Raw genomic sequence first — 21,935 nt, forward strand, 5'->3', positions numbered from 1 at the left:
GTACAGAGAGATCTGGGTGTTCTTGTACACCAGTCAATGAAGGCAAGCATGCAGGTACAGCAGGTAGTGAAGAAGGCTAATAGCATGCTGGCCTTCATAACAAGAGGGATTGAGTATAGAAGCAAAGAGGTGCTTCTGCAGCTGTACAGGGCCCTGGTGAGACCACACCTGGAGTACTGTGTGCAGTTCTGGTCTCCAAATTTGAGAAAAGACATTCTGGCTATTGAGGGAGTGCAGCGTAGGTTCACGAGGTCAATTCCTGGAATGGCAGGATTACCTTACACTGAAAGACTGAAGCGACTGGGCTTGTATACCCTTGAGTTTCAAAGATTGAGAGGGGATCTGATTGAGACGTATAAGATTATGAAAGGATTGGACACTCTGGCAGTAGGAAACATATTTCCACTGATGGGTGAGTGCCGAACCAGAGGACACAGCTTAAAAATACGGGGTAGACCATTTAGGACAGAGCTCAGGAGAAACTTCTTCACCCAGAGAGTGGTGGCTGTGTGGAATACTCTGCCCCAGAGGGCAGTGGAGGCCCAGTCTCTGGATTCATTTTAGAAAGAGTTGGTTAGAGCTCTCAAGGATTGTGGAATCAAGGGTTATGGAGATAAGGCAGGAAGAGGATACTGATTAGGAATGATCAGCCATGATCATATTGAATGGCGGTGCAGGCTCGAAGGGCTGAATGGCCTACTCCTGCACCTATTGTCTATTGTCTATCTTTGATTGGCCCGAATCTTACTCTAGTCATTCTTTTATTCCTGATATACCTATAGAAGGCTTTAGGGTTTTCCTTGATCCTATCCACCAATAACTTCTCATGTCCCCTCCTGGCTCTTCTTAGCTCTCTCTTTAGATCTTTTCTGGCTAACTTATAACTCTCAAGCCCCCTGTCTGAGCCTTCACACCTCATCCTCACATAAGCTTTCCTCTTCCTCTTGACAAGAGCTTCAACCTCTTTAGTAAACCACGGCTATCTCTCTCTCTCTCTCTCTCTCTCTCAACAACTCCCTCCCTGTTTGATAGGTATATACTTATCAAGGACCGCAGTAGCTGTTCTTTCAGTAAGCTCCACATTTCAAATGTGTCCATCTCCTGCGGTTTCCTTCCTCCATCCTATGCATCCTAAGTCTTGCCTAATCACATCATAATTGCCTTTCCCCCAGTTATACCCCTTACCCTGCAGTATATACCTATCACTGCCCATTGCTATTGTAAACATAACCAAATTATGGTCACTATCACCAAAGTGCTCACCTACCTCCAAATCTAACACCTGGCCGCATTTGTTCCCCAGCACCAAATCCAATATGACTTCACCCTTTAGTGGTCTGTCTACATACTGTGTCAGAAAACCCTCCAGCATACATTGAACAAAAACTGACCCAACTAAACTACTTGCACTATAGTATTCCCAGTCAATATTGGGGAAGTTAAAGCCCCCATAACAATTGCTCTGTTACTCTCACTCCTATCGAGAATCACCTTTACTATCCTTTCCTCTACATCCCTGGAACAATTCAGAGGTCTATAGAAAACTCCCAACAGGGTGACCTCTCCTTCCCTGTTTCTAACCTCAGCCCAAACTCCCTCAGTGGATGGGTCCTCAAACGTTCTCTCAGCTGCTGTAATACTACTCTTGATTAACAAAGCCACACTCCCACCTCTTTTTACCATCTTCTCTGTTCTTACTGAAACATCTAAATCCCAGAATCTACAACAACCATTCCTGTCCCTCTAGCCATGTCTCTGAAATGGTCACAACATCGAAATCCCAGGTACCAACTCATGCTGCAGGTTCACCCACCTTATTCCGGATGCTCCTGGCATTGACGCACACACATTTCAAACCAACATCCTAATTGCTGGTGCCCTCTCGTGACCTTGTAAACCTATCCCTGACCTCACTATCCTCAACCTCCTGTACACTGTAGCTGCAATTCAGGTTCCCATCCCCCCCCCCACCCGAAGAGCATTAGCAGACACCCCCCCCCCCCCCAGGATATTGGTACCCTCTGGTTCAGGTGGAGACCATCCTGTTTGTAGAGGTCCCACCTTCCCCTGAAAGAGTTCCATTTTCCAAGAATCCAAAACCCACCCTCCTGCACCATTCCTGCAGCCATGTATTCAGCTCCACTCTCTCCCTGTTCCTCCCTTCACTGGCACATGGCACAGGTAACAAACCAGAGATAACAACTCTGTTTGTCCTAGCTCTAAGCTTCCACCCTTGCTCCCTGAATTTCTGCCTTAGATTCCCATCTCTCTTCCTACCTATGTCATTGGTGCCAATGTGGACCACGACTTGGGGCTCCTCCCCTCCCCCTCAAGGATCCCGAAAACACGATCAGAGACATCACGGGCCCTGACACCTGGGAGGCAACACACCAATCGTGAGTCTCTCTCGTCTCCACTGAACCTCCTGTCTGTCCCCCTAGGTATAGAGCCCCCAATGACTAAAGCTCTGCTCCTCTTCCCTCTTCCCCTCTGAGCAACAGGAACAGAGTCTGCACTAGAGACCTGTGCTCCATTGTTTACCTCTGGTAAGTCATCCCTCCAGACATAACGTCTCACCATTGTCTTCATTTTGGAAACTCCTGTTTGACTGTGAAGGAGATTGGTCATTATCTAGTGACAGCCCTCACACTGGACTATCACTTTTGGTCTCCATACTAACACACCAAAGATGACCACCAGACCTTCCTCCTACCTGGCCGTATTTGCATTTGACATCAGCCAAAGTTGGGGAAGCGTTCCTCTCCATTGGGTCACGGATGAGCCAATACTATCCTGATACCGTATGGAGAGACATTGTGTGACAGCGCCACATCTCACTTCAGATCATCGTGGGCCAACACCTTAGAGGATGATAGCTGCTTTTTCACCTCCCTAAAGGCTACTTCTTGGCTAAGTGACTATTTCCAAGGCTGACCCTTTTTCAACTGCAGGTGTAAAGATGGAGGCCAGGTTCTGTACAAGTTTCCTGGAATAATTCACCAATCCAAGGAAAGACCCAAGGTTCGACATGAGAGCTAGGGCACCTTTGATCGCCTTCACATTATCTTCCAACGGGTGTAACCCAGTTTTGTTAACTCTGTAACCCAAGTAGTTAACTTGGTGTGCCTGGAACACCCATTGTTCCCCTCGAAGGCACACACCCACAGGGGGTGGGGGGGTCTTTAAGCACGATGTCCAAGTTCTCCAGATACTCTTTAATGGTCTTCCCAGTAATTAGGATGCCAACCAGATAAATGGTGCTATAAAGTGGAGGTTGACTCCCCTCAGAGAACTTAGACCAAACCACCCAAAGAGGAGCATCTTGCCTGTAATCTGAAAGTGGACGGTGAAAAGGGAGGTAATCTGCTTTTCAGCAACATCTATACGGGTTAAATACAATCAATCCCTGACACTCACTTTAAAATCAACAACTAACGATTTACTTGTCTAATTCTAAGAGTGAACAAATTAACTAAGCTATTAACAATCAAATAAATCCCTTCTAACTACTAACTATTCCCGAATAAAACACGATTCTTATGCTGTGCTGTTCCAATAAATACAAGCCCCACTCATATATAAAAAAGTGGAATGGAGTCTCTCGGAATGACAGCTGGGTTTATGTGTTTTCCAGAATATGCTCTACCTTCTCCATTGATTCTCTGTTATTATTGAAGATGGTGTTTTCTCTGAGACAAGAGGAGGTTGTGAGGAGCAGCAGTTCTTGAGAGCTGGGGGCCATTAGCTCTGCTGGATCGCAGAAGAGTCTTTCTCCAACTGCCCCCCTTCTTTTACACCCGTGATGACATATCGATGTTTCTTACCATAGAATTGGTCCAATCTTGTCAAAACCATCAGACTTAAATTTAATCGGTCTTTGGTATCCAGGTACCTGGTTCAAATTGATTGGCTAAGTTTAAAAGCTTGTTGTCTTCGTACAGGCTGCTGCTTAGTCTGTGAACTGTACGGTTTTCCAATACATGTCTCAGTTCGGGCTCTCTGTGTACTTAGAGTCATAGAGTCATAGAGATGTACAGCATGGAAACAGACCCTTTGGTCCAACCCGTCCATGCTGACCAGATATCCCAACCCAATCTAGTCCCACCTGTCAGCACCCGGCCCATATCCCTCCAAACCCTTCCTATTCATATACCCATCCAAATGCCTCTTAAATGTTGCAATTGTACCAGCCTCCATCACTTCCTCTGGCAGCTCATTCCATACACGTACCACCCTCTGCGTGAAAAAGTTGCCCCTTAGGTCTCTTTTATATCTTTCCCCTCTCACCCTAAACCTATGCCCTCTAGTTCTGGACTCCCCCACCCCAGGGAAAAAACCTTGTCTATTTACCCTATCCATGCTCCTCATAATTTTGTAAACCTCTATAAGGTCACCCCTCAGCCTCCGACGCTCCAGGGAAAACAGCCCCAACCTGTTCGCCTCTCCCTATAGCTCAAATCCTCTCAGGTTTCACAACATCCTTCTGATAGAAAGGAGACCAGAATTGCACTCAATATTAGATTAGATTACTTACAGTGTGGAAACAGGCCCTTCAGCCCAACAAGTCCACACCGACCTGCCGAAGCATAGCCCACCCATTCCCCTACATTTACTCCTTTTACTTAACACTACAGGCAATTTAGCATGGCCAATTCACCTGAATTGCACATCTTTCGTCTGTGGGAGGAAACTGGAGCACCCGGAGGAAACCCACGCAGACACGGGGAGAATGTGCAAACTCCACACAGTCAGTCGCCTGAGTCGGGAATTGAACCCGGGTCTCTGGCGCTCTGAGGCAGCAGTGCTAACCATTGTGCCACCGTGCCACCCACCAACAGTGGCCTAACCATTGTCCTGTTCAGCCGCAACATGACCTCGCAACTCCTGTACTCAATACTCTGACCAATAAAGGAAAGCATACCAAACGCCTTCTTCACTATCCTATCTACCTGCGACTCCACTTTTAAGGAGGTATGAATCTGTACTCCAAGGTCTCTTTGTTCAGCAACACTCCCTAGGACCTTACCATTAAGTGTATAAGACCTGCTAAGATTTGCTTTCCTAAAATGCAGCACCTCGCATTTATCTGAATTAAACTCCATCTGCCACTTCTCAGCCCATTGGCCCATCTGGTCCAGATCCCTTTGTAATCTGAGGTAACCCTCTTCGCTGCAAACTTACTAACTGTACCTCTTATACTCGCATCCAAATCATTTATGTAAATGACAAAAGTTAGAGGGCCCAGCACCGATCCTTGTGGCACTCCACTGGTCACAGGCCTCCAGTCTGAAAAACAACCCTCCACAACCACCACCCTCTGTCTTCCCCATTTGAGCTAGTTCTGTATCCAAATGGGTAGTTCTCCCTGTATTCCATGAGATCTAACCTTGCTAATCAGTCTCCCATGGGGAACCTTGTCGAACGCCTTACTGAAGTCCATATAGATCACATCTACTGCTCTGCCCTCATCAATCCTCTTTGTTACTTCTTCAAAAAACTCAATCAAGTTTGTGAGAAATGATTTCCCACGCACAAAGCCATGTTGACTATCCCTAATCAGTCCTTGCCTTTCCAAATACATGTACATCCTGTCCCTCAGGATTCCCTCCAACAACTTGCCCACCACCGAGGTCAGGCTCACCGGTCTATAGTTCCCTGGCTTGTCTTTACCACCCTTCTTAAACAGTGGCACCACGTTTGCCAACCTCCAGTCTTCTGGCACCTCACCTGTGACTATCGATGATACAAATATCTCAGCAAGAGGCCCAGCAATCACTTCCCTAGCTACCCACAGAGTTCTCGGTGCAAACCTCCAAGCTGCTGCTCACAGACATATATATTAAATCTGTCAGCACAGAAAAGCACATGATCTTTTAAAGGGACCAGGCAATGCTTCCCCCCAGAAATTTAAAAACACCATATTCTAACTTCCTGCTTCCTAACCCACAAATACTGTCTCCTACTTTGTAACAATATCACACGGAGAGGTAGGCTAGACCAGCAATGAATGGGCTCCTTTCCTTCATGTGCAATGATGTCAAGAAGATGAAGTACCTCTTCCAGTTTCTTTGGAACAGGCTTGAAGGGCCAAACAGTAGCCTGTTATTCCAATGTCACAGGCACAAGTGGGCCTCAACAGTCCTCCTCTTGTTCCCGTGAAACAGGTTCAAGAAAACGATTGCTCTCCTCCTGTTTCTGTGTAAGAAATTAAAGGGACAGAATGGTCTGCTCCTTTTCTTGTACATTAGCCTGAACTGGAGCTGCGTGGCCTCCTTTATAGAGGCTGGAGATGGCATTCTGGCCTCCTCCAATTGCAGCATCACAGGCTGATTGGGCTGAACTGCTTCCTCCTGTTCCTGTGGAACAGACCCAACAGGCTGAATGGCCTCCCCTTCCTGTCCCTGCCTTTCCAGTTCCAGGGAAGTGTCTAAAGCCTGAGGAAACCCGCTTCTTTTCCTGTACCAGTGACTGCGAGCTGCTGCTTCTAGTCAGTACCTTTGTGGTTAATGTCCTATTCAGCTGTATCTCTACAGCAAGTGAAAAGGAGCTGAAGAAGAGAGATTAAAGAACATACATTCCTGACAATCAAAAACAGGACACACCAGATGGCCTCCTTCTTTAGAGACCGCAATTTCCCTTCTCACGTGGTTAAAGATGCCCTCCAACGCATCTCATCCACATCCCGCACCTCCGCCCTCAGACCCCACCCCTCCAACCGTAACAAGGACAGAACCCCCCTGGTGCTCACCTTCCACCCTACCAACCTTCGCATAAACCAAATCATCCACCGACATTTCCGCCACCTCCAAACAGACCCCACCACCAGGGATATATTTCCCTCCCCACCCCTTTCCGCCTTCCGCAAAGACCATTCCCTCCGTGACTACCTGGTCAGGTCCACGCCCCCCTACAACCCACCCTCCCATCCTGGCACTTTCCCCTGCCACCGCAGGAACTGTAAAACCTGTGCCCACACCTCCTCCCTCACCTCTATCCAAGGCCCGAAAGGAGCCTTCCACATCCATCAAAGTTTTACCTGCACATCCACCAATATCATTTATTGTATCCGTTGCTCCCAATGTGGTCTCCTCTACATTGGGGAGACTGGGCGCCTCCTAGCAGAGCGCTTTAGGGAACATCTCCGAGACACCCGCACCAATCAACCAAACCGCCCCGTGGCTCAACATTTCAACTCCCCCTCCCCTTCTGCCGAGGACATGGAGGTCCTGGGCCTCCTTCATCGCCGCTCCCTCACCACCAAACGCCTGGAGGAAGAACGCCTCATCTTCCGCCTCGGAACACTTCAACCCCAGGGCATCAATGTGGACTTCAACAGTTTCCTCATTTCCCCTTTCCCCACCTTACCCTAGTTCCAAACTTCCAGCTCAGCACTGTCCCCATGACTTGTCCAGACTTGTCCTACCTGCCTATCTCCTCTTCCACCTATCCACTCCACCCTCTCCTCCCTGACCTTTCACCTTCATCCCCTCCCCCACTCACCTACTGAACTCTATGCTATTTTCTCCCCACCCCCACCCTCCTCTAGCTTATCTCTCCATGCTTCAGGCTCACTGCCTTTATTCCCGATGAAGGGCTTTTGCCCGAAACGTCGATTTCGCTGCTCCTTGGATGCTGCCTGACCTGCTGTGCTCTTCCAGCACCATTAATCCAGATTCAGGTTTCCAGCATCTGCAGTCATTGTTTTTACCTCTATCAAAAAGATCATCTTAGTGACCCTTGTGAAGTGGGAACTGCCTTCCCAGTCTTTCCCTACATCCATGACACCACTGTGTTTTTATCCGTACATCTGCAAGGGGTTGGGTTGGGATTTAGACGGGGTTTAGTGGGTTAACTACAGTCGTTGGAGTTTTATGTTGATGTAGTCATTTAGCTCTGATTAGAATCTATTTGTTTATAATAAAAAGTCATTCTGGTTAGATACAGAATCTTGTGTTTACTGTCAACCTGGGTCCATCTGCCGGGTAAATTAAAGACTTTGATAAAATGTTTAACTTTGTGATGAGTCCAGGTGTAGAGAGGCCTGCATGTGATACAGCAATAACCTTGGTTAGAGACAAAACAAACTGCAGATGCTGGAATCCAAGGTAGACAGGCAGGAGGCTGGAGGAACACAGCAAGTCAGGCAGCTTCAGGAGGGACAAGTCAATGTTTCAGGTATAGCCCTTCTTCAGGACTGGGGATGGGTGTTGAGGGGAGCTGCAGATAAAGGGGGTGGTGGGGGCAGAGTGATGAGGTGGGGATAGGTGCAGACAGGTAGAGGCTACAACGTGATTGGTCAATGGGCGGAATGAATCCAGTAGGTGGCTGAGAGGAGTGGAAGGGAGGGGGAGGGGCTGGGAAGGGAGTCGGGGGATGGGAAGGGTAGTTATTTGAAATTGGAGACCTCATTGTTGAATCCTCTGGGCTATAGGCTGCCCAGGCGGAAGATGAGACGTTGTTCCTCCAATTTGTGGTTTGATTCAATCTGGCAAGGGAGGAGGCCAAGGATGGTCATGTCAGAAAGGGAGTGGGAAGGGGAATTAAAAAGGGCGGTGACTGGGAGGTCCGGTAGGCCCCTGCAGGCCTGCCTGTGATGCTGGGTGAACTGGTCCCCCAGCATGTTCTCTTTCAGATAGAAAACACCTATTAAGTTCAAATTAAATATTTAGAAAGTATTATAGGAGGAGGAGAATTCCAATTTTGTACCACCCTATGTGTCCAACAGGGAATCTCACTCCTGAAAGGAATATTTCAGTTTCATGTTTCTCTTGAAATCAAATACACTTTCTCAAAATTCAGTGCCGAAGTGTATCTGAATATTAATGTAGAACAATTAATTCCAATGAACTAGTTATAATTTTGAGATTTCATAATGAAACTTATTCTTCACCAGGAGTAAACATTCTAATCAGATTTGAAGAAATGAGCTCAAAGCTGAGTGTAAGCAAAACAAATTCCTCAAATATTAACTCAATGTGTCTTTTGTAAGTACACAAACTGTGTTTTCTTAGCAACAGCAATGGATAATGAACATTGTTGAACTCAATTAGAAATCCCCCAACACCAGGTTATAGTCCCACAGGTTTATTTGGAAGGACTAGCTTTCAGAGCGCTGCTCCTTCATCAGGTGGTTTTTGGATGAGAATCATAAGACACAAAATTTATAGCCAAGAGTGTGGTGCTGGAAAAGCACCGCAGGTCAGGCAGCATCCGAGAAGCAGGGGAATTGATGTTTCGATTTTCCTGCTCCTCGGATGCTGCCTGACCTGCTGTGCTTTTCCAGCACCACACTCTCAGCTCTGATCTCCAACATCTGCAGCCCTCACTTTCTCCACAGAATTTATAGCAAAAGGATTGCAGTGCCATGGAATGTAATCTTAAACAAATTGGAATGATCATGTTAGTTTTAGTTCCTTTGTATGTAAATCCCAGAACTTTTTTAAAGTTACATTCTCAAGATAATTTTAATAATAGGTGCCATCTCAGCTCAGATATTGCATTGAAGGTGTGAGGTTAAAGTCTGTCTGTGTCCCAATGTTAGGTCAGACTGATTCTATTTCTAAAGTGGGAGTTACAGAATCATACATGGTTTTATGCAGTTTTTGAGCAAAATAAAATGTAATTCTGCAAATACAAATTCACCCCACAAACTTATATATGACTGTGCCGGGGAGACTGAGTGAGTGTGAGAATGTGGGGGTGTGAGTGTTCTGTGAGAGACTGTGTGTATGTGTGTGAGTGTAATGGGGTATCGGTCTGTGCATGTGTGGGTGTGACTGTGGGGGCGGGGTTGTATATGTGAGCATATGAGAGAGAGCTTGTATATGAGGGTCTCCGTGAGTGTATGGGTCTGTAGGATGTATGTGTGTGTGTGTGTAGTGCAGTGGGGTCACCTGTAATGTGATATGAACCCAAGGTCCCGCTTGAGGCCATCCCCATGGATACCAAACTTGGCTATCAGCCTCTGCTCGGCCACTCTGTGTTGTTGCCTGTCCCAAAGTCTGGCTTGGAGGATGGTCACCCAAAGGTCCAAGGCCAAATGTCGCGGAGTCAGTCAGCTGGCTGTTCCAGAGGCGAGGAGCCTGATTTAAATAGAGGTAAGATGTGGGAAACCAATCTTTACCAATTTTACTTCCCGCTGCAGCAGTTGCAGTCGGGATGTTTCACCAGCCTCAGTTTCCAGAGGTTAATATTTATTCCTCCCCTGGTTTCTGGGTGGAACACTGTCTCTAAATGCTCAACCACACCCTTTAATTCATTCAAGATAATGCTGTTCCTTACTTGCTATTCTCCAAAAGTATTAACTTCAAATGTAGCCGTCGAAGTGATTTAATATTTCAGGTCCAAGAACACCTTTCTACAGTTTATGTTTAAACAGATTTTGAATAAATTATTTATTTCCCCCAATCCAACACACGAGCTAAGATTTATCACAACAAGGTGACAGAGTCAATCTGCTGCCCTCTCTTTAAAACCCCTTGGCCTGTCACAACAATTACTTTTCATTCTTTTTGGTGAGTAGGTACATCCCATTTCAATAAAAACAAAGCTCAAGGTCAAAATTAGGACTCTGATTGCCAGATTTTCTTCAGTTAAAGAAATTTATTACTAACCCCAAATATAACTAATTAATCACAGGATCACACTGAGGACGGTGGCCTACATGATACCAAAATGACCAATCCATCCCCTTTGGCCCAAGCCTATCCTGGCCCTACCCCTTGATCTCACCCCTACCCATGCCCCTTTGTCTGTAACTCTCTCACAGCCTGTAACTCTCTCACAGCATGTAACTCTCTCACAGCATGTAACTCTCTCGCTGTCTGTAACTCTCTTACTGTCTGTAACTCTCTCACAGCTGAAAATGTGTTGCTGGAAAAGCGCAGCAGGTCAGGCAGCATCCAGGGAACAGGAGAATCGACGTTTCGGGCATAAGCCCTTCTTTGTAACTCTCTCACAGCCTGTAACTCTCTCACTGTCTGTAACTCTCTCACAGCCTGTAACTCTCTCACTGTCTGTAACTCTCTCACAGCCTGAACTCTCTCACTGTCTGTAACTCTCTCACAGCCTGTAACTCTCTCACTGTCTGTAACTCTCTCACAGCCTGAACTCTCTCACTGTCTGTAACTCTCTCACAGCCTGTAACTCTCTCACTGTCTGTAACTCTCTCACAGCCTGTAACTCTCTCACAGCCTGTAACTCTCTCACTGTCTGTAACTCTCTCACTGTCTGTAACTCTCTCACTGTCTGTAACTGTCATCAACTAGCAGATGTATTAAACCCACTCTGAATTTTAAACCTGAAATTGTGAGACATCAGCTGGACCGAGGGTGTAAAAGAGCGAGATACAGTGAGAACAGGATTGGACACAGAACGAGCAGCAACTCCCAGTGAATTGGAAAATGGTTGGAGGGGGTGTGGGCTTGTGGGAGGGGAGTGACTGAGTGAGCGTCTGACTGTTCCATTATTGCTGTTCATCCCAGACCATTTCCAAACTGCTCCAGGCCTCCAGTCTCTGGATCCATATCTCATCCAGTTCCTTTCTCTGTCTCTTCACCATTCTCCTAAGCTCCCTTTTGTAAACTCCTTCTCTGCTCACATCCAATCTGTCCTCTGAGTAACTCTTCACCCATGTGTACTCTTCACTCCTCAATTCCCCTCCCTCCACACCCCACCCAACGCCTGGCCATTCTCTCATTGCTGCTGTTGTTTAATCTCGAGCTCTGACTAACCGCCTCAGTCCAGCTGCAGCTTATTTTAAGCAGTCGATTTGACTCCCTGCCAGATGGTGACTACATTTGCAAAGTATTCACTGCCACGATCCAATTGTAAAACCTTATTGAAAACAGAAAAATCAAACAGCAAACAGGCATCTGCAACCAATCAGCTCAAAATATTAACTCTTCCGTGTAAATGGGTTGAACAAGCAGCCCCAGTACAAGACTTTCCAGATACAATGCATGAAGTTAGAAGGAGTACTGCACTGGAGCATGGGGGTCCCTGCATTGGGGCTGGAGGGACAGTGTATTGGGTCTGGTGGGGACGGTGTATTAGGGAGGGGACAGTGTATTGGGGAGGGGACAGTGTATTGGGTCTGGTGGGGACGGTGTATTAGGGAGGGGACAGTGTATTGGGGAAGGGACAGAGTATTGGGGAAGGGACAGTGTATTGGGGAGGGGACAGTGTATTGGGGCTGGTGGGGACGGTGTATTAGGGAGGGGACAGTGTATTGGGGAAGGGACAGAGTATTGGGGAAGGGACAGTGTATTGGGGAGGGGACAGTGTATTGGGGCTGGTGGGGACGGTATATTAGGGAGGGGACAGTGTATTGGGGAAGGGACAGAGTATTGGGGAAGGGACAGTGTATTGGGGAGGGGACAGTGTATTGGGGCTGGAGGACACAGTGTATTGGGAATGGGAAAGTGTATTGGGGAGGGGACAGTGTATTGGGGCTGGAGGGACAGTGTATTGGGTCTGGTGGGGACGGTGTATTAGGGAGGGGACAGTGTATTGGGGAAGGGACAGAGTATTGGGGAAGGGACAGTGTATTGGGGAGGGGACAGTGTATTGGGGCTGGTGGGGACGGTGTATTAGGGAGGGGACAGTGTATTGGGGAGGGGACAGTGTATTGGGGAAGGGACAGTGTATTGGGGAGGGGACAGTGTATTGGGGAAGGGACAGAGTATTTTTTTTTTAGATTACTTTACAGTGTGGAAACAGGCCCTTCGGCCCAACAAGTCCACACCGACCCGTCAAAGCGCAAACCACCCATACCCCTACATCTACCCCTTACCTAACACTACGGGCAATTTAGCATGGCCAATTCACCTGACCTGCACATCTTTGGACTGAGGGAGGAAACCGGAGCACCCGGAGGAAACCCACGCAGACACGGGGAGAATGTGCAAACTCCACACAGTCAGTCGCCTGAGTTGGGAATTGAACCCAGGTCTCTGGCGCTGTGAGGGAGGAGTGCTAACCGCTGTGCCACCGTGCCACCGACCAGGGCCCCATCCATTGGGGAAGGGACAGTGTATTGGGGCTTGAGGGGGCAGTGTATTGGGAATGGGAAAGTGTATTGGGGCTAGAGGGGACAGTGTATTGGGGAAGGGACAGTGTATTGGGGAAGGGACAGTGTATTGGGGCTGGAAGCGACAGTGTATTGGGGCTGGAGGGGACAGTGTATTGGGGTTGGAAGGGCTGTTGCATGTCTCAGGCATTGCGACTGGTGGGTGTGAAATTATCACAAGCCCCAGCCTGCAGTGTCCTTTGTAAATATTCTATAATGTTTGCCCAGTCCTGAACTGTTTCAGATATTCTTGTTGCCAAGGTAACGATGAAGTAGAAAAACTGGATATTCCTGGCCAGAGGGAGATTGAGTCATGGCTCTGTTTATTGCTCGGAGTTCCTGCTGCAGTCACAAGAGTTAGCAGCAAACTGAGTGAAACATCACACAAGAAATGTCTATCTGTAAAATGTTCCTGTCTCTTTTCTGTGAAGTTTGCAGAATGCTTTGTGACTCCACCTCAACCCTGGCCTGAAAATACCCCACAATCCTTCCCCAACTCCTAACCCTGAGCCAAACTCCATGGTCCCTTTTGACTCAAGGGATATATCTACCACTTCCTGGGAATCACATTTTGCCCTCAACCACTTTTTGTGGTAGTGAATTTCACCCATCCCTGGATTAAGAACGTTCTCCTCTTTTCAGTCTGATAAAAGTTTACCCTTTATTCTTAAACTGAGACCCCTGGTTCTGGATTCCCCCTACCATCAGGAACATCTTCCCAGCATCAAACCTGTCTAGACCAATTGGAATTTTATTAGGTTTTGATGAGATCCCCCCCTCCACGTCCCCCAACTTATTCTTCTAACATCCAGTGAATACAATCCTAACTGAATCAATTGCTCATTTATCAGTCCTGCCATCCCCTGGAATCAATTTGGTAAACTTTCACTGCACTCCCTTTATCACAAAAACATCAATCTCAGAAAAAAAGACCAAAACTGCACACAAGACTCCACACGTGGCCTCACCAATGCCCTGTATAAGTGCAACAAGAAATCTTTGTTTGTGTCCTCGAATCCTCTCGCTATGGAGGCCAATGTACAGTTTCTCTTCTTTACTGCCTGCTGCTTACTTTCAACAACTCTTGTACAAGTACACCTAGGTCTCAGTGAACACTCTTTCTCAATTTACAGCCAAACATAATCGGCCTTCCTATTTTTGCCACTAAACAGCATAACTTCACATTTATTCACATTGTACTGCATCTGCCATAAATCTGCCCACTCCCTCACCCTGTCCAAATCACACTGCAAAATATCTACAACATAAATGCGCCCACTCACTCAGGCCCTTTCACTGTCACAACCAAAAGGGGGCAGAATAGGTTGGGTTTGATGCTGGAGACGGAGGAGCAAATGGAACAGATGATGAGAGTGCCAGAGTCACACACAAAGATCGTGTTAATGGTGGTAAAGGAGTGATAGAGATGGAAAATGGGTGTTAATGATCAGTATGAAAAGGAGGAAATGAGCCCTTCCTCCTGACAACAAATCACATTCCTGAAGAAGGGCTCATGCCCAAAACGTCGATTCTCCTGTTCCTTGGATGCTGCCTGACCTGCTGCACTTTTCCAGCAACACATTTTCAGCTCTGATCTCCAGCATCTGCAGTCCTCACTTTCTCCTGACAACAAAGCCAATAAGACGCAACAATGAAGAAGGGAAAGGATGTGGATTGTAACCAAACTGGAGGTCAGAGGTCATGCTCTGAAGTTGTGAGACTCAATGTTGGGTCCTTGAGCCTGTGAAGTGCCTCAGTGGAAAATGAGATGCTGGTCCTTGAGTTTGTGTTGAGCTTCACTGGGACATTGCAGCAGGCCCAGGATGGATATGTTAGCACCAGAGCAAGGTGACTTAATGAAACAGCAGCAAGCAACTGGCAACTCAGGGCCATTCATACAGGCAGAGTGGAAGTGTTCTCCAAAACAGTCACTCAGGCCCCATTTGGTCTTGCTAATTTACAAATATATCCAGACTTTGTTGGCCTGTTTAAGATCAGCTATTGTTCCAGCCCACACGCTCTCCCTGCAATGGCTAGAGATTCTTTTAGAAGTTTCTGAAAACATTAAGCTGTTTAATTCTTGTTGATACAAGGGGCCCTGGGAGTCTTCACAATTCAATATTGGCACCACATCAGTTTCCAACTCTGCAGTCAGGTACGGGATTGTGATCTGAGCACTGATCTTCTTTTCTCAATTCTCAGCCTAGGGCCTGGAGAATAGACCATTGGTGTGTGAGTAAACAGGATGACGTACTGACATGACAATGTGACAGTCCGCAACAGATTCCAGTTGTTCAGTTGTAGGTGGAGAGAATGCCCTGCAGGATCCATGGGAGCGAGCGGTCTCTCTGAAAGTCTCAATCATGTTGGTGGATAGTGTGTCTACCCTCTCCAAGGTCATCCAGGTACAAACATAGCCAAGGAAAAGCAGGGGGCATTTGGGAATAACCAGCTTCTCTCCTGCTTGCTTCCTTGACCAAGCCCATTGACAGACCCTCCATGATGCCCTCTGACCTGCCCGACCCCTCCAGGAAAGGCGACAAGAAACAAAATAGGCCAACACTCCCCAGTATTAGAGGGTGAGGGATGTAGTGGTTATAATGAGGTCAGCAGTTTGATCTAATAGGAGTTCCCTGATTGGGGCTGTTAACCTGGTCCAATCAGGGACCTCCGGCTGACAGATATAAACAGGAGTGTTCACCCGGGTGTTTTCCTATCTTCCTGGTGGTGGAAATTGAATAAAAGATTCGTGCACTTTGTGTCTCTCACTGCGTCTCATACCTGCACACACACACCATGGGTGCGGGGGGGAAATTAAGCTGTCGTCCTATCAACACCTCAATGTTTACATCCTCATCCTTGTTTTTAAATTCCCCCATGGTCTCAGCCTGCCCTATCTCTGTAACCTCCTTTCATCCACAACTCTCCAAGATCCCTGAGCTGCTCTAGTCCCTCAAAGACTGGGCCTTGGGCCTTCAGCTCTGAAATTATCTGCTTACACTTATCTGTTTCTGTGCCTCCCTCACCTCAGCTGCATCACAGCTTTCACCATATGCTTGGCCACCTCTGTTAAGAGTTTGCCTAGATTAGAATAGCAATGTATCATCACTTGTGTTTTAGAAAATACAGTGAGGTGTGTATAAGTCGTCACAACTCAGCACCAGTTTAATTGAGGAAATTATAAAAAGAAATCTTTGAGACAAGTTAGGACAAAATAAAAAAAAATAAACAGGAGTGTTCACCCGGGTGTTTCCTATCTTCCAGGTGGTGGAAATTGAATAAAAGATTCGTGCACTTTGTGTCTCTCACTGCGTCTCATACCTGCACACACACACCATGGGTGCTGAGGAAAAAATAAGCACGTGGGGGTTAAACAAAAAAAAAGAAAAAAAGAAAAAGAAAAAAAATAAACAGGAGTGTTGGCTCTCTATGCGGGAGTCCTCCCCCTTTCTCTCAGGGATCTGGGGTGGAGGGTGCTGCACGCAGCAGTCCCCTGCAATCGCAGATTGCGGTGGTTCACGGACTCCCAGCCCAACTGCTTGTTCTGTGGTGCTGTGGAGTCCGTGGACCACGTGTATATTGGGTGTGGGCATTTGCACTCCCTTTTAGATTTTCTCAAAAACCTCCTCCTCTGCTTTTGGTTGCACTTCAGTCCCACGGTCCTGATCTTTGGGCACCCGGTACAGAGGAGGGAGGGCAGGTCTGAAGACCTCCTCGTGGGTCTGCTCTTGGGCCTGGCCAAACTGGCCATAAACAGGTCCAGGCAGCGGGCCGTGGAGGGGGTCGTTAGGGCCGACTGCCTGCCCCTCTTCCGCGGTTACGTTAGGGCCCGGGTGTCCTTGGAGAAGGAGCACGCGGTGTCCACCAACACCCTGGAGTTGTTCAGGGAGAGGTGGGCGCCGCAGGGAGTGGAGTGCATCATTTCCCCCTCCAACTCTATTTTGATTTAATCCCTGCCCTCCCCTTCACTGTTTGATCACACAGCACTGCCCTTTGATGGGAAGGGCACTGTTTGTCACTGGCCACCTGGGTGTTTCCTTTCTTCCTGGTGGTGGAAATTTGAATAAAGATTCGTGCAACTTGTGTCTCTGTGTCTCACACCTGCACACACACACACCATGGGGGCTGGGGGAATAAAAAAGGAAAAAAAAGAGAAAGGAAAAAAATAGGAAAAAAAAATAAACAGGAGTGTTCAACATGGTGCTGGGGAAAATATAAACATTACCGCAGTTAGGCGGGGGTACAAAGAGAACAAAGAAAATTTACAGCCCAGGAACAGGCCCTTCGGCCCTTCAAGCCTAAGCTGATCCAAATGTACTCTCTAAACCTGTTGGTCAATTCCTAAGCATCTGTATCCCTCTGCTCCCCACCTACTCATGCATCTGTCCAGATGCATCTTAAATTAATCTACCGTACCTGCCTCTACCACCTCTGCTGGCAATGCGTTCCAAATGCCCACCACCCTCTGTGTGAAGTATTTGCCACGTGTATCCCCATTAAACTTTCCACCTCTCACCTTGAAAGCGTGACCTCTCGTTATTGAATCCCACATCCTGGGAAAAACCTTATCTCTATCCACCCTGTCTATACCCTTCATGATTTTGTAAACCTCAATCAGGTCCCCCCTCAATCGCCTTTTTTCTAGTGAAAACAATCCTAACCTACTCAACCTCTCTTCATATCTAGCACCTTCCATACCAGGCAACATCCTCGTAAACCTTCTCTGCACCCTCTCCAAAGCATCCACATCCTTTTGGTAATGTGGCGACCAGAACTGTACACAGTATTCTAAATGCGGTCGAACCAATGTCTTGTACAATTTTAACATGACCTGCCAGCTCTTATACTCAATACCCTGTCCACTAAAGGCAAGCATACCATATGCCTTCTTGACCACTCTATCCACCTGTGCAGCAACCTTCAGGGTACAGTGGACCTGCACTCCCAGATCTCTCTGCTCATCAACTTTTCCCAAGGCTCTTCCATTCATTGTATAATTCGCTCTAGAATGCATCACCTCACATTTGTCTGGATTGAACTCCATCTGCCACTTTTCCACCCAACTCTCCAGTCTATCTATATCCTCCTGTATTCTCTGACAGTCCCTTTTGCTTTCTGCTACTCCACCAATCTTCGTGTCATCTGCAAACTTGCTGATCAGACCAACAGTGCCCTCTTCCAGATCATTTATGTATATCACAAACAACAGTGGCCCCAGCACTGACCCCTGTGGAACACCACTGGTCACCTTTCTCCATTTCGAGAAACTCCCTTCAACTACTACTCTCTGTCTCCTGTTGCTCAACCAGTTCTTTATCCACCTCGCTAGAACACCCTGCACACCATGTGACTTCACTTTCTCCATTAGTCTATCATGGGGAACCTTAACAAACGCCTTACTAAAGTCCACGTATATATATATGTATGTGGGAGGATGTAAAAAAAGAAAAAAAATTTTTTAAAAATAAACAGGAGCGTTGGGGTTCTGCTCACTCTGAGAACTGTCTCGTAGGGAGCTGGATCAGTGTCAGGGATACTCCATGTGTAAATAAAGGATGATTTGGTGACAGGATCTCTTTGTAGTTACTTCATGGAAGGTTGTCAAATATCAACAACATGGACCTGACTTTTGCCACTGAAAGGATAACAAGTGTTTGAAAATAACCTAAACGTTGTGCAATAGCCCCAACCATTATCCATGTGGTCCACAGACTCCACAGTAACTCAGAACAAACAGCTGACATTACATAGGACAGTGTATCCACCCAAGGACCCTATAGAAAGTGGGAAAAAGAGAGCCCTTCCCTGGAGACCACCCAACCACCCCCACCCACCCCCACCCACACCCCATCCACCCTCACCCACACCCCACCCACCCCCCACCCACACCCCATCCACCCCCACCCACCCCATCCACCCTCACCCATACCCCACCCACCCCCACCCACACCCCATCCACCCCCACCCAACCCATCCACCCTCACCCATACCCCACCCACCCCCCACCCACACCCCATCCACCCCCATCCACCCCCACCCACTCCCCACCCACACCCCATCCACCCCCACCCACCCCATCCACCCTCACCCATTCCCCACCCACACCCACCCACACCCCATCCACCCCACCCCACCCCCACCCATACCCCACCTACACCCCATCCATCCCCACCCACACCCCATCCACCCCCACCCACCCCATCCACCCCCACCCACTCCCCACCCACACCCCACCCACCCCCACCCACCCCATCCACCCTCACCCATACCCCACCCACACCCACCCACACCCCATCCATCCCCACCCACACCCCATCCACACCCACCCACACCCCAACCATCCAGAGCCAATAGAACTTCCAGTGAGCGTCACCCCACCTGAGTCAGCTCTGAAGCAGGTCTGTGTGAGTGGTAAAGGGACTGACAGTTCTCATTCTGAGACAGAGTGAATGGTCATGTGTTCACCAATAACACCCAGCTCACCTCTTGTCTCTGCACAAGCCTGGCATTCTGAGATGTACAAAGTAGTTATCTGGAAACTGGATTTCATTTGGATTCTGAAACTGGGGTGATCCTGCCGGTGTCAGTGTGACAAAGGATGAGAAGACCAGGCTGGTTTGGGCGGCACAGTGGCTCAGTGGTTAGTGCTGCTGCCTCCCAGCACCAGGGACCCAGGTTCAATTCCAGTCCCAGGCGACTGTCTGTGTGGAGTTTGTACATTCTCCCCGTGTCTGTGCGGGGGTGCTCCGGTTTCCTCCCACAGTCCAAAGATGTGCCGGTTAGGGTGGATTGGCCGTGGGAAATACAGTGTTAAGGTAATGGGATAGGTCTGGGTGGGGTGCTTTTTGGCACGAATGGACTGTTTCCTGACTGTAGGGATTCTCTGAGTTAACATGAAGTGGGAGGAGTCTGGAAACAGCTGGGACTGTTTCTGTGGTTGATTCCTGGAGCCCCGGGGGTGGGAGTGAACTTGTTTCCAGTTGGTGTTTTCCTCAGATTCTCTCTGAACAAGTCCCTTTGGTATTTGCTATCTCCAGTGCGTGTGGAGCTGTGAGTGACTCTGACATTTACAGCTGTAATACTCTGTTCCATTTCCATTGAAGCTTAATTAGGTAAACACTGAGAGCCAGCCGTGTAACTGAGCACCGTCTCATCACTGTCACCCACACAGGGGTACCCACTTCTGAAAACATTCTTCCATCTCATAGCAAACCACAAACTGGAGGAAGAGGTGGCACAGGGAGACAGTGAGGACGGCAGATGCTGGAGATCAGAGTCGAGAGTGTGGTGCTGGAAAAGCACAGCAGGTCAGGCAGCATCTGAGGAGCAGGAGAGTCAACGTTTTGGGCATAAGCCCTTCTTCAGGAGGTGGCACTGTACCTTGGCAGATGTGGAAGAATAGGGAGAGAACTCCAGACCAATGTTTGCAGATAATTCAAAGTTCAGATGGGCCAGTGAGTGCTGTCAGAGGGTGACAGACTGAGAGAGAGAGAGAGAGAGCAAACTCAAGGTAGAGAGAGCTCAATGTGACGATGGGACAGGGCTCCACCAGAAAGGGAGATCTGAGAGTATGAGATGATGACAAGAGGGCAATGTGGAGAAGCACTGAGATGCTGGGATCCAAGTCCCAAAGTGTGAAACATCCCTTTGATTGGTGGACCGTGGGGTAGGCCCTTTATTTGAAGAGGGATTGGAAACAAAACTTCAGTTTGACAGAGATTGCTTCATCCCAGAATTGTGAGATTTGGATCCTGGCCCCTTCAGGAATTAGCTCCAGATTTGAAGGGGAGCAGCACAAATTTCTCCAAAGAATGCCGGAGGTAAAATGATTAAACTAGAAACAGACTGGGCTCAGATCTAATTGAACATCTGTCAATCACCTCCTTAGGTTTACTCAATGTCCCAGAATCCGCTGCACTCTAGGGGAATGAATTCCACAGATTCATGACACTTTGAGAGAACTCAGTCCTCCCCATCTCTGCCTTAAATCTGCACGCCCCCCCCCCCAATTATTTGAAAATCTGCCTCGCCCCCTCCCCCCCACTTATTTACCAGTTCAGATTGCCTCACATGAGGAACCATCCTACCTACATCTGTTTACTAATCTCCTTCAGCATCTTCTATACTTCAATAAGAATTCCAGACAGTATCGGCCTAAACTGCTCAATCTCTCTTCATGAGGCAAACCCCTTATCTCTGGGATCAATTGAATGAACCTCCTCTGAACTGCCTCCAATTCAAGGAGAAGGTGAGGACTCCAGATGCTGGGAATCCTAGTCGAGAGTGTGGTGCTGGAAAACCACAGCAGGTCAGGCAGCATCTGAGGAGCACATTCCTGATGAAGAGCCTCTGCTCGGAACATCGATTCTCCTGCTCCACCGATGCTGCTTGACCAGCTGTGCTTTCTCAGTGCCACATTTTTGACTCTGGCACCAATACAACTTCAGCTCTCCTTAAATGGGCCAATGAGCTGAGGACAGCGAAGAGGGTTCCCTCAGATTACAACAGGATCTTGATCAGATGGGCCAATGGGCTGAGAAGTGGCAGATGGAGTTTAATTTAGATAAAATGAGGTGCTGTAGTTTGGGAAAACAAATCAGAGCAGGACTTATTAGATGTAACGATAAGAGAGGGTGCCATGGCCTGGGGTCCACGGATGTCCATCTGCTGGGGCTGAGGGTATTTACTGAAACGTTTGGAAGGAGGGGAGAAAGAGCAGGGACTTGAACCCAACCCAGCCCTGCACTGTCCAGCCCAGCCCAGCCCAGACGAGCCCTATCCAGCCCAGCCCAGCCCAGCCCAGCCCAGCCCAGCCCAGCCCTGTCCAGCCCAGCCCAGCCCAGCCCAGCCCTGTCCAGCCCAGCCC

The sequence above is a fragment of the Chiloscyllium plagiosum genome, unplaced genomic scaffold, assembly GCF_037043375.1.
Source record: "Chiloscyllium plagiosum isolate Xiang-an unplaced genomic scaffold, Cpla_swu_hap1 HiC_scaffold_28, whole genome shotgun sequence".
NCBI classification, from domain to species: Eukaryota; Metazoa; Chordata; class Chondrichthyes; order Orectolobiformes; family Hemiscylliidae; genus Chiloscyllium; species Chiloscyllium plagiosum.